Source organism: Cervus elaphus, chromosome 21, assembly GCF_910594005.1.
Source record: "Cervus elaphus chromosome 21, mCerEla1.1, whole genome shotgun sequence".
NCBI lineage: Eukaryota > Metazoa > Chordata > Mammalia > Artiodactyla > Cervidae > Cervus > Cervus elaphus.
The window spans coordinates 63938042-63956484 of record NC_057835.1 but is presented as its reverse complement, the minus strand read 5'-3'; the positions used below and the strand labels follow the sequence as shown (position 1 = coordinate 63956484).

The following is an 18443-nucleotide window of genomic DNA, read 5'->3' as shown; positions in this document are numbered from 1 at the left end:
ATCTGCGACAGTTTCTGGACTTTTCCTTGTTTTTCATGACTTTAACAGTTTAGAAGAGGTCAGGTGTTATGTACTTTCTGTCAGTTTGAGTTTGTCTGGTATTTTCTCGTGATTAGGTTTAGGGAATTGGAGGAAGGATACTACCAAGGTAAAGTGCCCTTTATTTCAAGGATGAGATGCTATTGCTTGTCAACAGTGATATTCATCTGGACCCCTTGCTTAAGTAATATCTGTGAAGTTTACCACTGGAAAGTTCTTCTTTCATACTCTCTATATTAGAAATATGTCACTAAGTCCAGTGTAAACCCAAAGAAAAATAAGCTCCACCTCCTGGATGGAGAACTATCAAATAATCTGTGACATTAGATGGAAACTACCACAGTAAATCTTTTGGGAGAGAGACTCTGAGACTATGCAAACATCCTTTTTCTCCTAAAGATTTGCCCATTAATCTTAGGATTCATCAGTGGATCTTGTCTGCAGCAAATTGTCTGCTTCAGTGTTCTAAGGATAAATTTTTTTTGCCCTCATATCTTCTACATTTGTAGTTTGAATTCTTCTCTAAGAAAGATTTGCTTCTGTTTATTTATCTGTTCATTCTATCATTTCTTTATACCAGTAGAGACACATGGGTATATTTCATTCTTTTGGCCATAACCTATACTAATACTGTCATTATCTTTCTTTCTTTCCTTTTTTCATCCATGCCATGCAGCTTGCAGGATCTTAGTTCCCTAACCAGGGATCGAACTGTGCCGCCTGCAGTGGGACCTCAGAATCCTAACCACTGGACCATCAGGGAATTTCTACTTTTCTTCTTTTTCTTAAACCAATCCAGCTTTGGCTATAGGGAGCTTTCAGGTTGACTCCTGTGCCTTTTGACATGCTCTATCCTTAAAAAATATCACTTTTAAACATTCTAGCACTACTTCTGCTGCTGCTGCTAAGTCACTTCAGTCGTGTCTGACTCTGTGCAACCCCATTGACAGCCCACCAGGCTCCCCCGTCCCTGGGATTCTCCAGGCAAGAACACTGGAGTGGGTTGCCATTTCCTTCTCCAATGCATGAAAGTGAAAAGTGAAAGTGAAGTTGCTCAGTCGTGTCTGACTCTGCGCGACCCCATAGATAGCAGCCTACCAGGCTCCTCCGTCCATGGGATTTTCCAGGCAAGAGTACTGGAGTGGGTTGCCATTGCCTTCTCCTCTAGCACTACAGGGTACCCCAAATTCATCTTGTATTTTTCCCTGCCTCAGCTCTAAAATCAGCCATTCCTTCAAAGAGCCTTGGTGTCTTTGATTGGAGAATGGTATTTAGATACCAAGATGTGGGACCTGGGTGTGTTCCTTGTTACTGGGCATCATTGCTTCTAGACTCGTTCAGTAGATAGAGCTAGAAAATACGTGTATGTACATGAACCCATCAATACACACATATCAATATTAATTTCTGTATCTATTTATCTGCATGTGTATATAAATATGTATATAAGTATATGTAGATGTTTGTGATATATATACACATATCTACATATAAGAACATAGCTATGTATATATACATACATATATGACTATTAATCTATATATAAGTATAAATATAAGATTTACTGATATCCTCAGATATGACTCAGCGACTTTGAATCAACTCGCCTAATGTTGACACCCAGGGTCACCTTAAAGCCTCTACCTTGTGTCTAAAATCCTAGTGAGAATAAATAAAATCCTAGTCAGCATTGTGTCTTCTCAAAAAGATATGCTGAAGTCTTAATCCTCAGCATCTCAGAATGACCTGATTTGAAAATAGGGTAGCTGCAGATTTAATTAGTTAAGATAAAGTCATACTGGAGCAGGATGAATTCTTAATCCAATATGGTGGGAATCCCCTAAGAGAAGACAGAGACACAAAAGGAAGACTGCCACGTGAAGACAGAACCAGAGATTCGAGGTATGCTGCCACAAACCAGCACCTGGTACCTGGGCTACCAGAACTCGGAAGAAACAGGGCAGGCTTCTTCTCTAGATCCTCTGGGGGGAATATGGTCCCGACAACACCTTGATTACAAACTTCTAGCCTCCAGAACTGTGAGAGAATAATTCTCTGTTGTTTTAAGCTGCCAGTTTGTGATACTTTGTTATGGCATCTCTGCAGTTCAGTTCAGTCGCTCAGTCATGTCTGACTCTTTGGGACCCCATGAACTGCAGCACGCCAGGCCTCCCTGTCCATCACCAATACAGCACCTATCAAGTTGTTCTGTTTTTACCCTGTATATACTGCTAATACACAAATTAGCCACTTTCCTCCAAAAGGTGCCTCGGGCACATCACATTTAAGACTGCCTGGATCCCTCCCAGACCTCTGTCATTGGTGGCAAAGACTGTATCTTATTTGTTGTATCCCTACTATCTGGTGCATTGCCAGATATAGAGTAGGTGCTCACTAAATGTTTGTTGACTTGAACACCTACAGGCCTTCTCTGTCAACCTATTAGACTAGACTAGCCAGGAGATCTCCTTTCTAAGGCATTTTATTTTTGGCTTCAAGATCTGCTGGGTGAAGTTTATCTGTCCTTCCTTCTTTCCTTCCTTCCTTCCCTTCTCCCTCCAACAAATATTCACTGGACACGTACATGTGCCTAGCATAGTTCTAAACACTAGAGAAATAACACCAAACAAAACACTAGGGAAATAGCAGTGAACAAAATAGCCAAAAATCCTTGCCATCTTGAAGACTTTCATTCTAATGGGGAAGAAAAATCTGGAATCTAAAGTTGCAAATCATCTATGTCTAAACAACATAAGTAGTAGCAGAGGCTAACAGAATGTACTTTGGGAGTGGTTTCGGGGTTATTTGGCCAGTTGTGGTCTGGGGGCCTCCTTTGCAATAACCAAAGGCCACATCTGAACAGCTGTACTTTGCTCATCCAGTTTTTAAATTCCTCTTCTTCCCTAAGAGGAAGAGTGAGGTGAGGGTGAGGTGGGGACGGGGGCTAAGAGGGAAAACCAAACTGGCCAGAAGGAGAGTGGAGAAGACAGAATGGGAATAATGATTCTCCTATAATGCATTTTAAAGCCAACCCTTCCTGAGCTGTGCCAGGCTAAGCACCTTACCTGTTATTAATATTTTTACTGTTATTAAATCATTATGTTGAGAACATAACTGCATAATAATAATGGCAAGCCACTAGTGAGAGTTTGCTGTGTGCCAGGAAGTGGTCTAGACACTAACCAATTTGCTCCCACTTACTCCTCACCACAATTCTGAGACAAGTACCATCATTTTTCACTTCACAGATGAAGAGCTGGATGCTTAGAGAGGTAAAGTCATTTGCTCCAAATCCCACAGCTAGCAAATGGCAGAGTACAGACACAGATGTCAGGATGTTGGACTCCGAAGTCCTGGCTCTTTCCCTGTTCTCAGGGAACATTCTCCCTTCTACTTACCCAACAGGAGGCATTAACTGACCAGAGCCACACAGACCGTACAATCTTCAGACAGGATTTCCATCCGCAAAAATGTTTTTCTCAACCATGGATGTTCTTGCTGACCCTGTCACCTTTCATCGCTTCATTGTCTGTACTTTTTACAGCCCCGTGGTCCCAGTGCTGTCTCCCCTGTTCACTGGGGTAACAGATATCAGCTGTGATACTCGCTGAATTTCCAGGGGTCATGGTCTCTCTCTCTTTCCCAGCACCTCTCAGCCTTCTAATTCTCTCATCATTATTTAGGCCAGCATGGAGCAATTTTCAAGACATCCAATTAGCAAAGTGCACAGAAGGAAGTGGGTCCATAATTAATTAGTGATTCTAGGACACAACATAACAAAAGCAAGGCCAAGCGCGTGGAAAGCCCTGCAAACTGAAACAAGAGGAAAAATTACACATTCCAGGACCCTTCCCCAAGAGGGACAGAGAATTGAACAATATGCTCACTCGAGTTCCAAACTTCTCCATCTATCTTGGGACCAAGCAGTCATTAATCAATGGATGACAATCCAAGTGGAACATCTCCCCGCTCTGGGATGAACAGCTGCTTCTGTTCCAGGGGTGAACTGATTCTTTCCCCACTGTCTTCATGTAGTAACATTAGTTCCTCTTTCCTCCCACAACTGTTCAAGCCACTTTAGAGAGTCTTTCCTTTAAGATGGCTTCAATCCATGGAATTTCTTGCTCATCATCAGAGAGCAGAAGTCAAGTTAGAACACCATAATTTAAGATACCAAGCTAGGATGACTTTGAGGGCAGAGAAAGAAAAGATAGTAGAAGAATGCCAGGATTCTCAGATGTATAGTTACTCTTAATTTGAAGACAAAAGGAAGGCTTGGGTAAATGAGAGGGGAGTGCTAGCACTGTTATTAGTGAAAGCACTGCATTTTTATTAGGAGGAAACGTGGATTATGTCTGCTTTTAGTTATATGGATTCTGTCAGTGCCTGGAAGATCAAGGCCAACAAAACAATAAGCCAGAAGAGTATTTCAGCAAGTTCCCACATCTTACGGGAGTGATATCACTTACCATCACATACTTGCCAGGAGTAAAAATTAGGAGCCTTATATGGAACATTAACCTGGAGTAGGAAATGGCAACCCACTCTAGTATTCTTGCCTGGAAAATCCCATGGACAGAACAGCCTGGAATCCATGGGGTCACAAAAGAGTTGGACATGACTGGGAGACAGCACTCAGAACATCAGAGTTGTAGGAATCTTCTGTTACTTGTTCTTACCTGCAGCCTAATTTCTTTTTGGTTCTATTGGTTTAACGCCAGCTTTCAGGGTTGATCTCTGTACTTAAGCGAATTTTCCTAAACTGAGCCCCACCAAGCCGCAGTCTAAGCACTTTGCTAATACCAGGACAATGGATACAAGCAGTGTTGGTTGGAAAGGAAAATAAGAATACCTGCCAGGACACTGATAAGACATATACCAGTTGCTTTTGCTGTTTCTGCTCAAAAGAGTAAATACTATGATGCCTGTTGCTAAGCAATGTCTCAGCTTCAGCCCTCAGTTACTCCATTAGTAACACGGGATGCCTTACTTCTATGAATAATTAGCCTCAGCAGCCAAGGCTTCCAACATAAAGCAGAAGTGATTACTACAAATATTCATCCTTCTGATTCAAAGATAACACTATTTTTAGGGATCCTATGTGAGAGTAACAGACTCTGTAGGACAGTCCCCAACCTTGTATTGATGACAATTCTTTGGTTTTCAGATGCTGGAAAGTTGCTCAGAGTAAGCAGATAACTAAGGGCTTTGCACCCCTTTCCCCCAGTTACCCAGCATTCCCTGGTCACCCAGGATTCCTTGGTTACCCAGAATTCCCAGTTACCCATCATTCATAGTCATCGAGCATTTCCCAGAGACAGTCAGCAGGAAAATAAACTCTTCAGCAGGATTCTACCAATGCAATCTCTACTCACAGGAGCAATGCAGCACAAGACACTGCTCTATGAAAGTCAGAGCACAGAATCTGGAACCAGACTCCCTGAGGTGAATCTCAACTACACAATTTCTCATGGAAGTGATTTTGGCAAATTAATGTCTTCACGCTGTTGTTTTCTCCCCCGTTACTGCAATGATTAGATAAGTTGATGTGTGTAAAGTGCTTAGAATAGCACCTCCTTCTGGCACCTTCTGGGTCTAGGGCGGAGCTATAAAAGTGTGAGTCTTCAAAAAACAATATCACAGTTTGTAAAGGAGGGAAAAACTGACTCCAGAATGCACCCTTAGGATCTGTATTCACTGCTTTTGTATTTCAAAGGAAAAAGTTAGAAATTGCCAAAATCTGAATTCCTATAACATCAAATTGTTACTAATTATGGTTCTGGTCATATGCCACATATTTCCCAGAAATAAGAAACACTCCATGAAAAACTCGGTGGCTAACAAGGGTGGGGAAAACATATAGTAAGTGTTCTTGTTTTTCTTGACTGTCAGTTTTAATACAATGAAATAGTCAATGAAAAATATGAACATTCAATTACAACTACTTACCACTTCAGAAAGACACTCTTGAACTACTAAAAGTTAGAAATCTACGTTCAAAAACATCATTGTCAAGTATTCTATATCTCTTACGTTTTAAATCTTGAAAATATGACTCATATGCCAGGTGTTTTCCCCAGTAGAAAATTACAGTGGTAGATAAACTAACTCCATGTGATTCTCATTTTCAAAACTAAAATTTTGGACTTTTAGTATCCCCTTGAGGTGCCATTTTGATTTCAAATATAATTTTCTTTTTGTGGGTTTTCTTCCTACAATAAATACATTTCTCTTAGGTTTTCAACACTGTTATTTAACAGGCAAAGTGTTTTAGATTTCTTTTATCTCCATTTATTTCACTTAAATTAAGTTGAATACAGTGAGTTTTTGCAACTATTTAGGGAAAGAAAATGAAATCATTAAGTGAGCTTCGTTCTTAAATGTTATACCAGCACTAGCAGGTTGGGTGTTCCATTTCAATAGATTTTATACTAAAGAGAATGTATGTTTAAAAGAAAACAGTCTGATATTCTCATTCATTTCTATATTCAGTCTGATGTTTATTATTGATACAGGTTAGACATGATCATCCTGTAAATGCTAAAGAGTGATAAAGATCTGATCCAAGCTATTTTGGTACTTATATCTGTAATATGACACTTCTATGTGAAATAAGTGTGCTTACCACGTGATGGCGATGCCAGGTGCTAGGGTAATAACGATGAAGAAAGCAGACCGGGGCCCTGTCTTGCAGAGCTTATCATCTAGGGCAGAGCTATTTAAAGTGTAGTCTCTGAACCAGCACCACCTCATGAACTATTTCTCATCAGATAGCAAAAGAACCAGTACAGAGATTGCGAGTAATTGTTTAGACACATTTACAGCATTGGACATAGCTGCACCACTCAAATGTTTGATCAAGCAGACGTGGCTCATTGAATGGGGTCTAGACAGCTCAGATATGTGAATTTTACATGGTGCTATCCCAGTACTGGTCATAGACAGGAGGATACATACAGGCCTGTAATAAATAAGAAATTTAAAAAAATCTAGTCCTTCTCATAGATAGTTTGAAAAGCACTAGTGTAGTGCTTTCCAAATATTATAGGACACACAGAGAGATTAATTCCAACTGAGAAAATTTGGGAAAATTTCATGGAAGAAATGATTCTGAAACAAGGACTGGAATCTGAGGAGGTAGAGATCATAACATGAGAAAAGCTGTAAAGGCAGAAAAATGCAAGGATGCCCTGGGCAACTGAGTTCATTGCTGCTGAAGTGTGATATGAGCAAATGGAGGTAAAGGTGACAAATCTGAAAAGATGGATTGTCGCCCAGCTAGGAAAGGCTTTAAGTGCCATGGAAAAGAGTTAGAACTTTATTTTTGACAGTTGGAAGCTCTTAAATATTCCTGAACATAACAGCAACATGAAAGAAAGTTCTATTTAACAAAATAACATGAGTCTCATTTGAGCTCTCTGAAACACTTTGAGTCAACACGCTTTTAGGCAAAGTAAATAATAACAGTAAAAAGGAATTCAAAATAAAATTCTCTTAGTGATGTCATATATTAGTCATACATCTAAGTGAATTTATGCAATCTATGTCTCCCCAGGCACCACAGCACAGTAAAATCCACTTTAGAAGATTCAATCATATATGATTAAAGTGATCTGGAAATGCCATTTCTTAGCTGAACAACTACAGAACACACATTTTTCCCATTTTCAGAAACTTTGAGTAAACCACAGATGTTAAGGGAACATTAAACCAATATACTATTGTAATAACTTACACTAAAATGTCAAGAACCATCACCAAAGGATACCAGGGTGGCATCTTTTTTCTCTCTGCTGTTTTAAGCTTCCTATAAACCCAGAAATGAACTTGTTGAATGTGCCTCATGTAAGGTTCTATGTATCACCAGTTCAGTTGAGTTCAGTCGCTCAATCATGTCCAACTCTTTGTGACCCCAAGGACTGCAGCACACCAGGCTTCCCTGTCCATCACCAACTCCCGGAGCCTACTCAAACTCTTGTCCATTGAGTCGGTGATGCCATCCAACCATCTCATCCTCTGTCGTCCCCTTTTCCTCCCGCCTTCAATCTTTCCCAGCATCAGGGTCTTTTCCAATGAGTCAGCTCTTTGCATCAGGTGGCCAAAGTACTGGAGTTTCAGCTTCAGCATCAGTCCTTTCAATGAATATTCAGGACTGATTTCCTTTAGGATGGACTGGTTGGATCTCCTTGCAGTCCAGGGGAATCTCAAGAGTCTTCTCCAACACCATAGTTCAAAAGCATCAATTTTACGGTGCTCAGCTTTCTTTATAGTCCAACTCTCACATCCATACATGACCATTGGAAAAACCATAGCTTTGACTAGTGGACCTTTGTTGGCAAAGTAATGTCTCTACTATTTAACATGCTGTCTAGGTTGGTCATAACTTTTCTTTCAAGGAGCAAGCGTTTTTTCATTTCTTGGCTGCAGTCACCATCTGCAGTGATTTTGGAGTGCAAAAAAATAAAGTCTCACTGTTTCCATTGTTTCCCCAACTATTTGCCATGACGTGATGGGACCAAATACCATGATCTTAGTTTTCTGAATGTTGAGTTTTAAGCCAGCTTTTTCACTTTCCTCTTTCACTTTCATCAAAAAGTTCTTTAGTTTTTCTTCACTTTCTGCCATAAGGGTGGTACCATCTGCATATTTGAAGTTATTGATATTTCTCCCAGCAATCTTGATTCCAGCTTGTGCTTCATCCAGCCCAGTGTTTCTCATGATGTACTCTGCATATAAGTTAAATAAGCAGGGTGACAATATACAGCCCTGACATACTCATTTCCCGATTTGGAACCAGGTCTGTTTGTTCCATGTCCAGTTGTTTCATGTCCAGTTGTAACTGTTGCTTCCTGACCTGTGTACAGATTTCTCAGGAGGCAGGTCACTATGAACAAAGCTAGTGGAGGTGATGGAATTCCAGTTGAGCTATTTCAAATCCTAAAAGATGATGCTGTGAAAGTGCTGTACTCAATATGCCAGCAAATTTGGAAAACTCAGCAGTGGCCACAGAACTGGAAAAGGTCAGTTTTCACTCTAATCCCAAAGAAAGGCAATGCCAAAGAATGCTCAAACTACCACACAGTTTCACTCATCTCACATGCTAGAGCTTAAGATTCCCATATATGTCTCTTTAAAAAAAATAGTTGAGCGGCTAAGTATTTTAAGTTGAGGATAAAATTTTGTAAGGCTTTTAATGATTGAAACAAGGCCCTCGAAGTGTAAACCAGTCCCGCCCCTCTCCCTCCCTACAAAACACATTACCATGTCAGGATTGCACACATTCAGCTGAATAAAAATCTAATTCTGGTTTCATAATATAATTTTTAATTGTGATGTAAGAACTAAAGAATTAGAAAGAAACCATGCTGTTAAACTGAAAGCTATCCACTTAGAGTTGGATGTGTTTGCAATACAACACAAAGCTAAAACAGCACTGCAAGCCCCTGATGATGATGTACCGAAGAAGTGGCTCTCAATGAGAGTGATTTTGCTCCCCCAAGAAGACATCTGGCAATGTCTAGAGGTGGTTGTCATACTTGGGAGATACTACTGGCACCATGAGGCCACTAAGCATCCTTCTACCTTACATAGAACAGCCCGTCACAAAAGAATTATCTAGTCCAAAATGTTAACAGTGCTGCAGCTAAGAAATCCTGTACTAAAGGATCACACTAACAACATTTCTATTATTCCTCATGTCTTATATAGAAATAACCACTTTGATTCATGTAACCTGGAAATCAGAAAGCAGGAAATTCCTGAAAATTAAAACAGATACGCATTATGCCTCCCTTTGATCCATGAACTACTTGGCAAGCAAGACCTGAAGGTGACCCCACCGGTGCTCTGGTTTATTAATTCCATCAATGGTAATAATTTATATGCAGATATGCAAATAGTACCACATGGAAATCTTCAAGCAGAAAAGACAGGCATGACTGAAAATGCAAACAAGGTTCCAGGAAAGTATTATTTTCTGAATGTAAGTCACTGATGATTGTAACATGCACTATCAGTTAAATAACAGCTTTGAGGAATGTGGCAAAGAACCATCTCTCCTTAAATGTGTACGTTGATTTTATGTTGTGAACCTTTTATTGAGATAATGTGTGCAAAATCTACAAAGTATTTTGAGTGTATAATAAGATATATGTTGCTCTCTTTTTGTAAAAAGAAATAGACTCTGGAGTACTCTCCCTCTTAAATCCCTTCCCATTGGTGTCAATTCAGTTATTTTTATTTAAATCTTTTCCTTGTTCCCCTCCTCCTGCCCCTACCACTCCAGGAAGAGGTGGTAAGGTGCCTGTGGCCAGTGCTATCACTAGCTTCTCAGAAACAAGAGCAAATACAAATCTCTCAGCTTCCCTCTCTTATTTTTTTTTTTAAGTCAGAGGTGTCTTTAATTTTTATTTATTTATTTTTGGCTGTGCAGGCTCTTCACTGCTGTGTGGGCCACTCTCTAGTTGCAGTGCTTGGGCTTCTCACTGCAGTGGTTTCTCTTGTTGCGGAGCACAGGCTCTAAGGCACTCCGGCTTCAGTAGCTGTGGCTCCTGGAATCTAGAGCTCAGGCTCAGTAGCTGTGATGCACAGACTTAGTTACTCCACAGTGTGTGAGATCTTCCTAAAGACCAGAGATTGAATCCATATCTCCTGCATTGGCAGACTGATTCTTTACTACTGAGCCACCAGGGAAGCCCTCCTTCTCTTATTTTATTTTCTTGGAATTTCTCCAAAGTCTTTGACTGTGAATTGAGTACTGTGAAGGACACCTGTGCTGAGCACGGTCCGAGCTCTGCCAGAGGACATAACTTTATTTAACTAAACAGGGGAATAACCATACATAGACGCAATTCAATATATATTTGAAATGATTTTTAAAGTTCCATCTAAAGACCACCTACACCATTTATTCATAGACAAAACATCACTATAAAACCTACATATTTGCTTCCTGGCATGTTGTCTGCTTGTTCAACTAGAATTTAAGATCCATGTGAACACGGAATTTTGTCTTGTGTTTACTGGCCGAATGGGTGAATGAATCAATGAATACCTTCTCCCAAAGAGCAGAGTCATTATACAGTTGCAAACTCCTTTTTATTTTCACTCTAATGACACGAGACAACAGGGCTAATTCATGGTATGTTCATTTGTCTGTGCATGCATTCATTCATTCTCTACCAAGTCTTTCATGATCTGCCCCTGCCACCTCTCTGCTTTCCCTCACACCTTGCTCCCTCTGCTCTCTAGCAACACTGACCTTGGTTCAGTTCCCAGTAAGCTCCAAGCTCCCTCCTACCTCAGGGCCTTGGCCTAGAATACCCTCCTCCCCACTGCCAACCTCTTCAGATTTCTTCAGGGAAGCCTTCCCTATCACCATTTCAACTAGATGTGGTGCCTCTATTTTATAGTCTTGATTGCCCATGTTTCTTTGTGCTTTTCCCCCCATCATGGTATTGATTACATTTGTAAAGAATATTTCCATAATTATTTGATTAACATCCCCACACCACTCAGCTGGAGACAGAAACCATCCCTGCCTTGTTCCCCATTCAAATCCTCATCATTTAACACAATGCCTATTATTAAAATACAGCAAGCACTCAACATTTACTGAATGGGTAAATGAATTAGGTTTCTAGGAGCATGATCTCTTATTAAATATATGAGTTATGTTATACTATATCATTCTCCACTAGGGCCCAGATGAGGTGAAGTCGCTCAGTCGTGTCCGACTCTTTGCAACCCCATGGACTGTAGCCTACCAGGCTCCTCAGTCCACGGGATTTTCCAGGCAAGAACACTGGAGTGGGTTGCTATTTCCTTCTCCAGGGGATCTTCCTGACCCAGGGATCGAACGCAGGTCTCCCGCATTGTAGGCAGACGCTTTACCATCTGAGCTACCAGGGAAGCCCAGGGCTCAAGTTAGTAGATGCTTAATCCGTGCATATGTGCGTTCTAAGTTGCTTCTGTCGTGTTCAACTCTGAGATCCTATGGACTGTAGCCTGCCAGGCTCCTCTGTCCATGGGATTCTCCAGGCAAGAATACTGGAGTGGGTTGCCATGCCCTGCTCCAGGGGATCTCCTGACCCAGGGATTGAACCAAAGTCTCTTACATCTCCTGCATTGCAGGCATGTTCTTTACCACTAGCGCCACCTGTACTTCTTGGTTAATTGGAATCATCAGTTATCTACTACAAACAACATTCTCCGAAGTCTACATGATACTCAAAGAACTTACTGCAAAATTGCCGAGAAGTCATCTACACTCTATTCTTTTTTCTTAAAAAAAAAAAAGCATTGACTTTATCAGATGTTTTTGCCTTAAAAACATGACTGAATGGAAAGTCATTGCAGGGAATCAATTATCTGAATGATCAGTATTTGTCTCTATTTGAAAACATCTGGATGGATACTTTAATTATCCCCTAGATATGTGGTATTCTGTGCTCTCAGCTCTGAGATAATCTCTCCCCATTACTACTCCTGAACAAAAGATATGCTATTGATGAAGTAGGTTTTTTTTTTTTAATAAAAGAGGATTTCTGAGACATTGAAAATAAAAAGTAGTAAGCTCCTAGGCTAAGAGGATTAAAATACCATTTTTTAAGAGGAAGAGAAAAGAGGTCTTTAGTGCAGAAAACTGTAGAAAAATAAAAATCCATGTAACTGAGAAGTTAGTCATATAGGAAGCCTTGGGGAAGAGTATGAACTTCTTGGGGATCCAGACAAAATAATTCTAGCTAAGGGAGATAAAGAGAGATACCCAGACAACAGCAAATCAAAAATGACTGTAAACCTAGAGTCTATTCATATGCTTCACTTTCAGACAGTTTTTTACATTTATCTTTCCTATCTACTGTTGTCAGGAACTCTGTCACTAGGTGACTTTTACAAGAGTCTGGAATTCTTGAACAAAATTCCAGAAACCCCAGGAAATTGGGGCAGTGTTTGCTACTTTAGGCCATTCTTTCGGAAAGCCTAGAAAGTTCAATCTCTGTTCAAGGGTCATCCTCACCCTTGCCTTGCCTTCTCTCAAGCCAACAGTAGTTGAGCGGGAAGTGGTTCCTTCACTGCCTCAAGAACTTTCCAGTTAGTTTCTTATTCAAATCCTCCTCCTTTGGGTCTGGCAGATGCCTCAAACCTCTGGCACACACTCAGCCTCTCGTTGTTCGGCAAAAATCCGAGATGGAGTAGAGTATATTTGAGGATCAGTCAAGAAGGAAAGGGCTTCCCTGGTGGCTCAGATGGTAAAGAATCTGCCTGCAATGCAGGAGACCTGGGTTCGATTCCTGGGTCAGGAAGATCTTCTGGAGAAGGGAATGGCAACCCACTCCAGTATTCTCGTCTGGAGAATTTCATGGACAGAGGAGCCTGCTGGCTACAGTCGATGGGGTCACAAAGAGTTGGACATGACTGAGTGACTAGCCCTTTCAAGAAGGAAATGTGCAGTGAGAAATCACCTGGCCCTAAGATCACAGACCCAGAAGAGAGACTTGGACTTCCCTGGCAGTGCAGTGGTTAAGAATCCTCCTTGCAATGCAGAGGACACAAGTTCGATCCCTGATCCGGGAAGATTCCACATGCCACGGGGCAACTAAGCCCATGTATCATAACTCTTGAGCCGGAGCTCTAGAGACCATGCTCCACAACAAGAGAAGCCACTGCAATGAGAAGCCCATGCGCCACAGCCAAAGAGGAACCCCTACTTGCTGCAATTAGAGAAAGCCCCAGCACTGCAACCAAGACCCAGTGCAGCCATAAATAAGTAAATAAATAAATTTTTTAAAAACGAGAGAGAGACTTGGATGCTTGAGAAGGGCCAATAGCAGACATATTGATTCTCCACACCTTCACATTAAGGGGAAGGGTCCTTATGTTGGATCATATGCATGCTTTACTGTCTTTGGGGGCAAGAATACACATTTCTCTACTATTCTTTAGTTTGATATCACAAAGATCCGAGGAATTAATGCAATGGGTACTGCCATGTTTAGGGTTGTGATCCATAAGTACTTCAGAGTATCTCAAGCCACCTGATTACTGCCAACTTAAATGCATAATTCTTTCCTGGCCTTCAGGAGAAATGTGTTGACATTGAGGCTTAGTTATCAATGTTATGAGAAAAAAAATAATAGATATTGACTAGCTTGACTTCAAATATTTTATTACTGTCTTTCATTAAAAGAACTGGCTTTATTCAATTTGGAATACAAATTGAAAGTGAAAGGCTTTTCACTTTCACTTTCTCATTATATCCAGATGATCTATGTTACTCATCTATTAATTAAATCATAGAGAGTTAATGGGGGATGAAGGAAGCGGGATGAAAAAGAGCTAAGTACATATAAGTTTCATTTTATATTGACTTATCTCCCTTCCCTGAAATATAAGCAAAATACAAACTAAGGTTCTGTTCTGGCCCACGTTCACTTTAGTATTTTTACCATTTGGTCTTCATACAGAGCTATTTGGCCAAGTAAGTATTCATGCCTTCTTCACAAACAGTTACAGAAAGTATTACCAGGGCTTAAGCCAAATTACCTTGTCTACAAACCTTGGCTGGCTCACATCTGGAGCAATTAACATATTTTGAAAATTGTCCAAGAAATTCATAAATCAATAGATTTCCCTTCCTGAAAAGCCAATTTCCTAAACATTCAATGAGATGGCTTTTGAGACCCACACCAACTAAATAGGAAAGTAATAGTATTCCTATCTTAACAGGAAACTCAGGATTATGGGCACTGCTGCCCTCGTTATACTAAAATAGAATTTCAAAAGAATCTTTTCTGAATTAAAAAATGTTCCATCTATTTGCTGCACAATATCTTCTTCAATCTTTCGTACTAAATGATAGATATGGAAAGTAAGGAGGGGCACATATTTATTGTCCTTTTCTCCAGGAAGCAAGTCAGGTTTTTTATTTCATTACCCCTTCTCCTACTTGTTTGTTTGTTTGTTTTTTAATTAAGTAAATTTCTACTTAATCAGAGTCACTACAGAAAAGAATTTTTTAAAAGTAAAACGGTAGAATAGTTTTTGGTAACAGAAATTTATCTAGAGTTAAAAGTGGAAATGCGTACTTCATGACAAAGCTTTAATGGCAGATATAAGCTAGCATTTCCTATTTACCAAATACCAAAAACATTTAACACACAACAACTTAACCAGGATGCAACATCTTTGCGTTCTGAATCATAATTTACACAGTTCAAAACCCAGGCATTTGAGAGGTTAAAAAAGTAACTCACAATATGCAGTCACACGGCGTCCTGGGTCTCAGAGCCTTCCACAGCTGTAAGGACAGATTGATCGCCGGCAGTTCTCTGGCCCTGCAACTGAGATCACTCATAATTAATGAATAATTTACTTAAACGCTTGACAGCTCAGTAAGTGGTTTATGTAAGGCTGTTACTTTTACTTCTTCTGTAGTTGCCTTTGCAAACAGGAAACAGGAAACACACCTACAAGAACACTGACAGACCTCAGCCTAATTGGTCTTTTCTCAAAGTACTCAGTGGAGAGTCTTGTACCACAGACATGATATGTCCCTAAAAGAGAAATACTCAGATCCTTCTATTGCAGAGTTTAAAATCCTTTAGACAGATGCCATGCGGGCAATTTATTACAAGCATTCTAGTAACATTCAGGCCTTACGACCTTAATCCTGGAAGGACTATAAATTTCAGAATATATATATATATATAATATTTATAAATATATACCTATCAACACATATATGTGTATATATAAGTATACATATATAAAACATTAAGCAATATATTATTTAAATATAGATTATTTAAAACAATAAGCATATTAAAATAATATATATAATTTTCCACAGAGTTCTTTTTTCCTGGAATATATATGGAAACTGTCATTTAGGAATCTTTTGTCTACACATAACAGAAAATCCAGCTCAAAATCACTTAAACAAATAAATAACAAGACAAGAAAATATTTTGGTTTTTTGAGTTGGGGAAGAAAAACCTGGATGTAGGGCTGGTTTTAGGAAAACAGAGTTTCACTATGTATATCTCTTGATTCTCTGCAAGTCTGTTAGCATGGTATTTTCTGTAGAGTTACTTCACCTTCTGTCTGCCTTTCCTCTTGGTGCAAACAAATAACTTCAGCAGTTCAAGATCACACATCCATCTTCCAAGAGGGCAGTGTTAGCGTGCTGCCAGTCTCAAGCTCTGAAGTCATTCTGATTGCCCATCACTGAATCAGTCACTGTACTTTGCTGAATGGCTTTAATCAAGCCTTATCCTTGTGAGAGGTGACAGCTTCTCTCTCTCTCTCTCTCTCAGTCACTCAGTCATGTCTGACTCTTTTTGACCCCATGGACTGTAGCCGGCCAGACTCTTCTGTCCATGGAATTTTCCAAGCAAGAATACTGGAGTGGGTAGCCATCCTACTCCAGGGGATCTTCCCCTGAGTCTCTTGAGTCTCCTGCATTGACAGGCAGGTTCTTTACCAGTGGTTCCACCTGGGAAACCCAGAGAAAAATCACATGGAAGGGCATTCAGGTTACCAAGAGAAAGGGACAAGGGGGAAAGGAATATTGGAGGAAATCAACAAATGTCCACCCTGACAATGTTTGGCAATAATCCAAAGACTGGTATTTGAGGATGTGTATCTATGAAAATACTGGATCATGGGTTATCTAAAGATATCTGAAAGAGAATGAGCTGAGGTTCAAGAGATATTGATTACCCAAGTCTTTGCATTTAGTAAGATTTTCTATTAACATTATGTTTTTATGTTTGCTAAGAAAATAGTTCAGAATTTTTCCACTTTGTTTATGAAACACATAAATACTGTATAAAGTGTGCTTGCATACGATCTTCCACCTTGTTATTCAAACATCTCTGCTAGGTAGATAGATAACCTTGGCAGGAGCTTAGAGAGCAGGGTAGATACTGCTCTTGACTCTCCAACACCCAGCCTACTCTTTGTTCTAACCGGAACTTGATTTTGCTCAGGGCAGCAACTTGCCCTGTTTAAACTACAGCTAAGGATGGGCAGGTGGAACACTTTGGGCCCTGGACGTGTAGGCTGAAGGTACTAGGTAGAGTGTCTGGAACAGCTCTATTAACGGGCTCTGGTGATTGCTTTTCGCCCTTCCCCTTCCAATGCCTGAAACACCAATAAAATGCCAGAGGTGGAGTCATATCTTGCAGCCATGGAGTGACAAGTATACCACATGCTGGGAAGACTAAATTGAAAGGAGAAGCCACTATACTGGGCCTTGTCTGCCTCCTCCTGGGCTATTAGATGAGAAAAACCTCTATATTGTTAAGCCACCACAGAACGATTCTTGTTCCGTGCAGCTAAACATACACCTTATACAAAAAGGCTTAACAATCTGGTTGTGACAGATCAAGGCTTAACCTCAGGTTTCTTGACTCTCTGTGTTGCCTCTCCATAAGCAGAATCAATACTCTGAATACTGTACAAACAGGCATTTTAAATTTATGGTTTCTTTTTAACAAATAGCTCATTTAAATGATTTGAGTCATAGCTATGATGCCAAGAGGGGATTCTCTCACCATCCTTCTGTTTTTGATTTCTTTAGCTTTTTAACATGTAACACTCAAGCACTTGCAAAATTTCTAAGACGAGAATGCCTTGGCTGCAGAAAAACAAGTCTAGGGTCATTTGACCAAAATTTCTTTCAAGACTACCTAAGGGAGAGGTGACCATCCTCCCAGATTTAGCCATGGATGAGTTTTTCCCCTAGACTTTCTCACTGACTTAGTTATTAACAAACAACGGAAGCGTTCTGGTGTCTGGCTCCACGTATAAGGAGCTCGGAAGTCACCGCTCTCTCTTAACAACAAATAGAAATCAACAACTCTTCTTGGATTCATAAACCACTGCACCCAAGACTGGAGAGACCAGCAGGGGAATACAGGAAGTCTCAGAGACTTGCCAGCAGAAATCGCCACAGGAAGCCCCGTACCAGGAAGGGAAAACCTAAACTGTAACTGACCAACTGCTGGAGTCTCCATGAGGACAGCTCTGAGAGTTCAACACTCCAGGGGGACACAGTCATGATGGAGGGCAGTCCTTACAATGCTGTGAGATTTACTTCAAGGAGCTCTACCAGATTCCCACAGTAAATACAAGAGAAAAGTCTGCTCGGGCTTCTGGAATAGAGCGGGGAAAAGAGTATTTTGAAATATTCCAGAGCACTCCGTTCTTGCCCTCAGGGGAAACTAGTTAACCAGAGTCTAGCCTGCGAGTGCATCCTCAGAGCCCAACTGACCTGGAGAAGGGAAATACTCAGCTTCAGGCTCCTCCAGGCGTCCACTATGGGAGAAGGGACTACTTGATTGCAACCCACTCTAGCCATCCTGTACGACCTACGTGAGGAGAAAAAGCTGAGAAACACT

At 40.4% G+C, this 18443-nt stretch overlaps 1 protein-coding gene across 2 annotated transcripts in view; it reads right to left on the bottom strand.

The window, feature by feature from the left end:
* NCALD (neurocalcin delta) overlaps positions 1-18443 on the bottom strand; it is a 322563-nt gene that overhangs the window by 160614 nt on the left and 143506 nt on the right. For both annotated transcript variants that reach the window (XM_043879831.1, XM_043879829.1), the window contains exon 4: positions 15294-15380. The gene's annotated coding sequence lies outside the window, so the exon portion shown is untranslated. The remainder of the gene's footprint in view (positions 1-15293; positions 15381-18443) is intronic.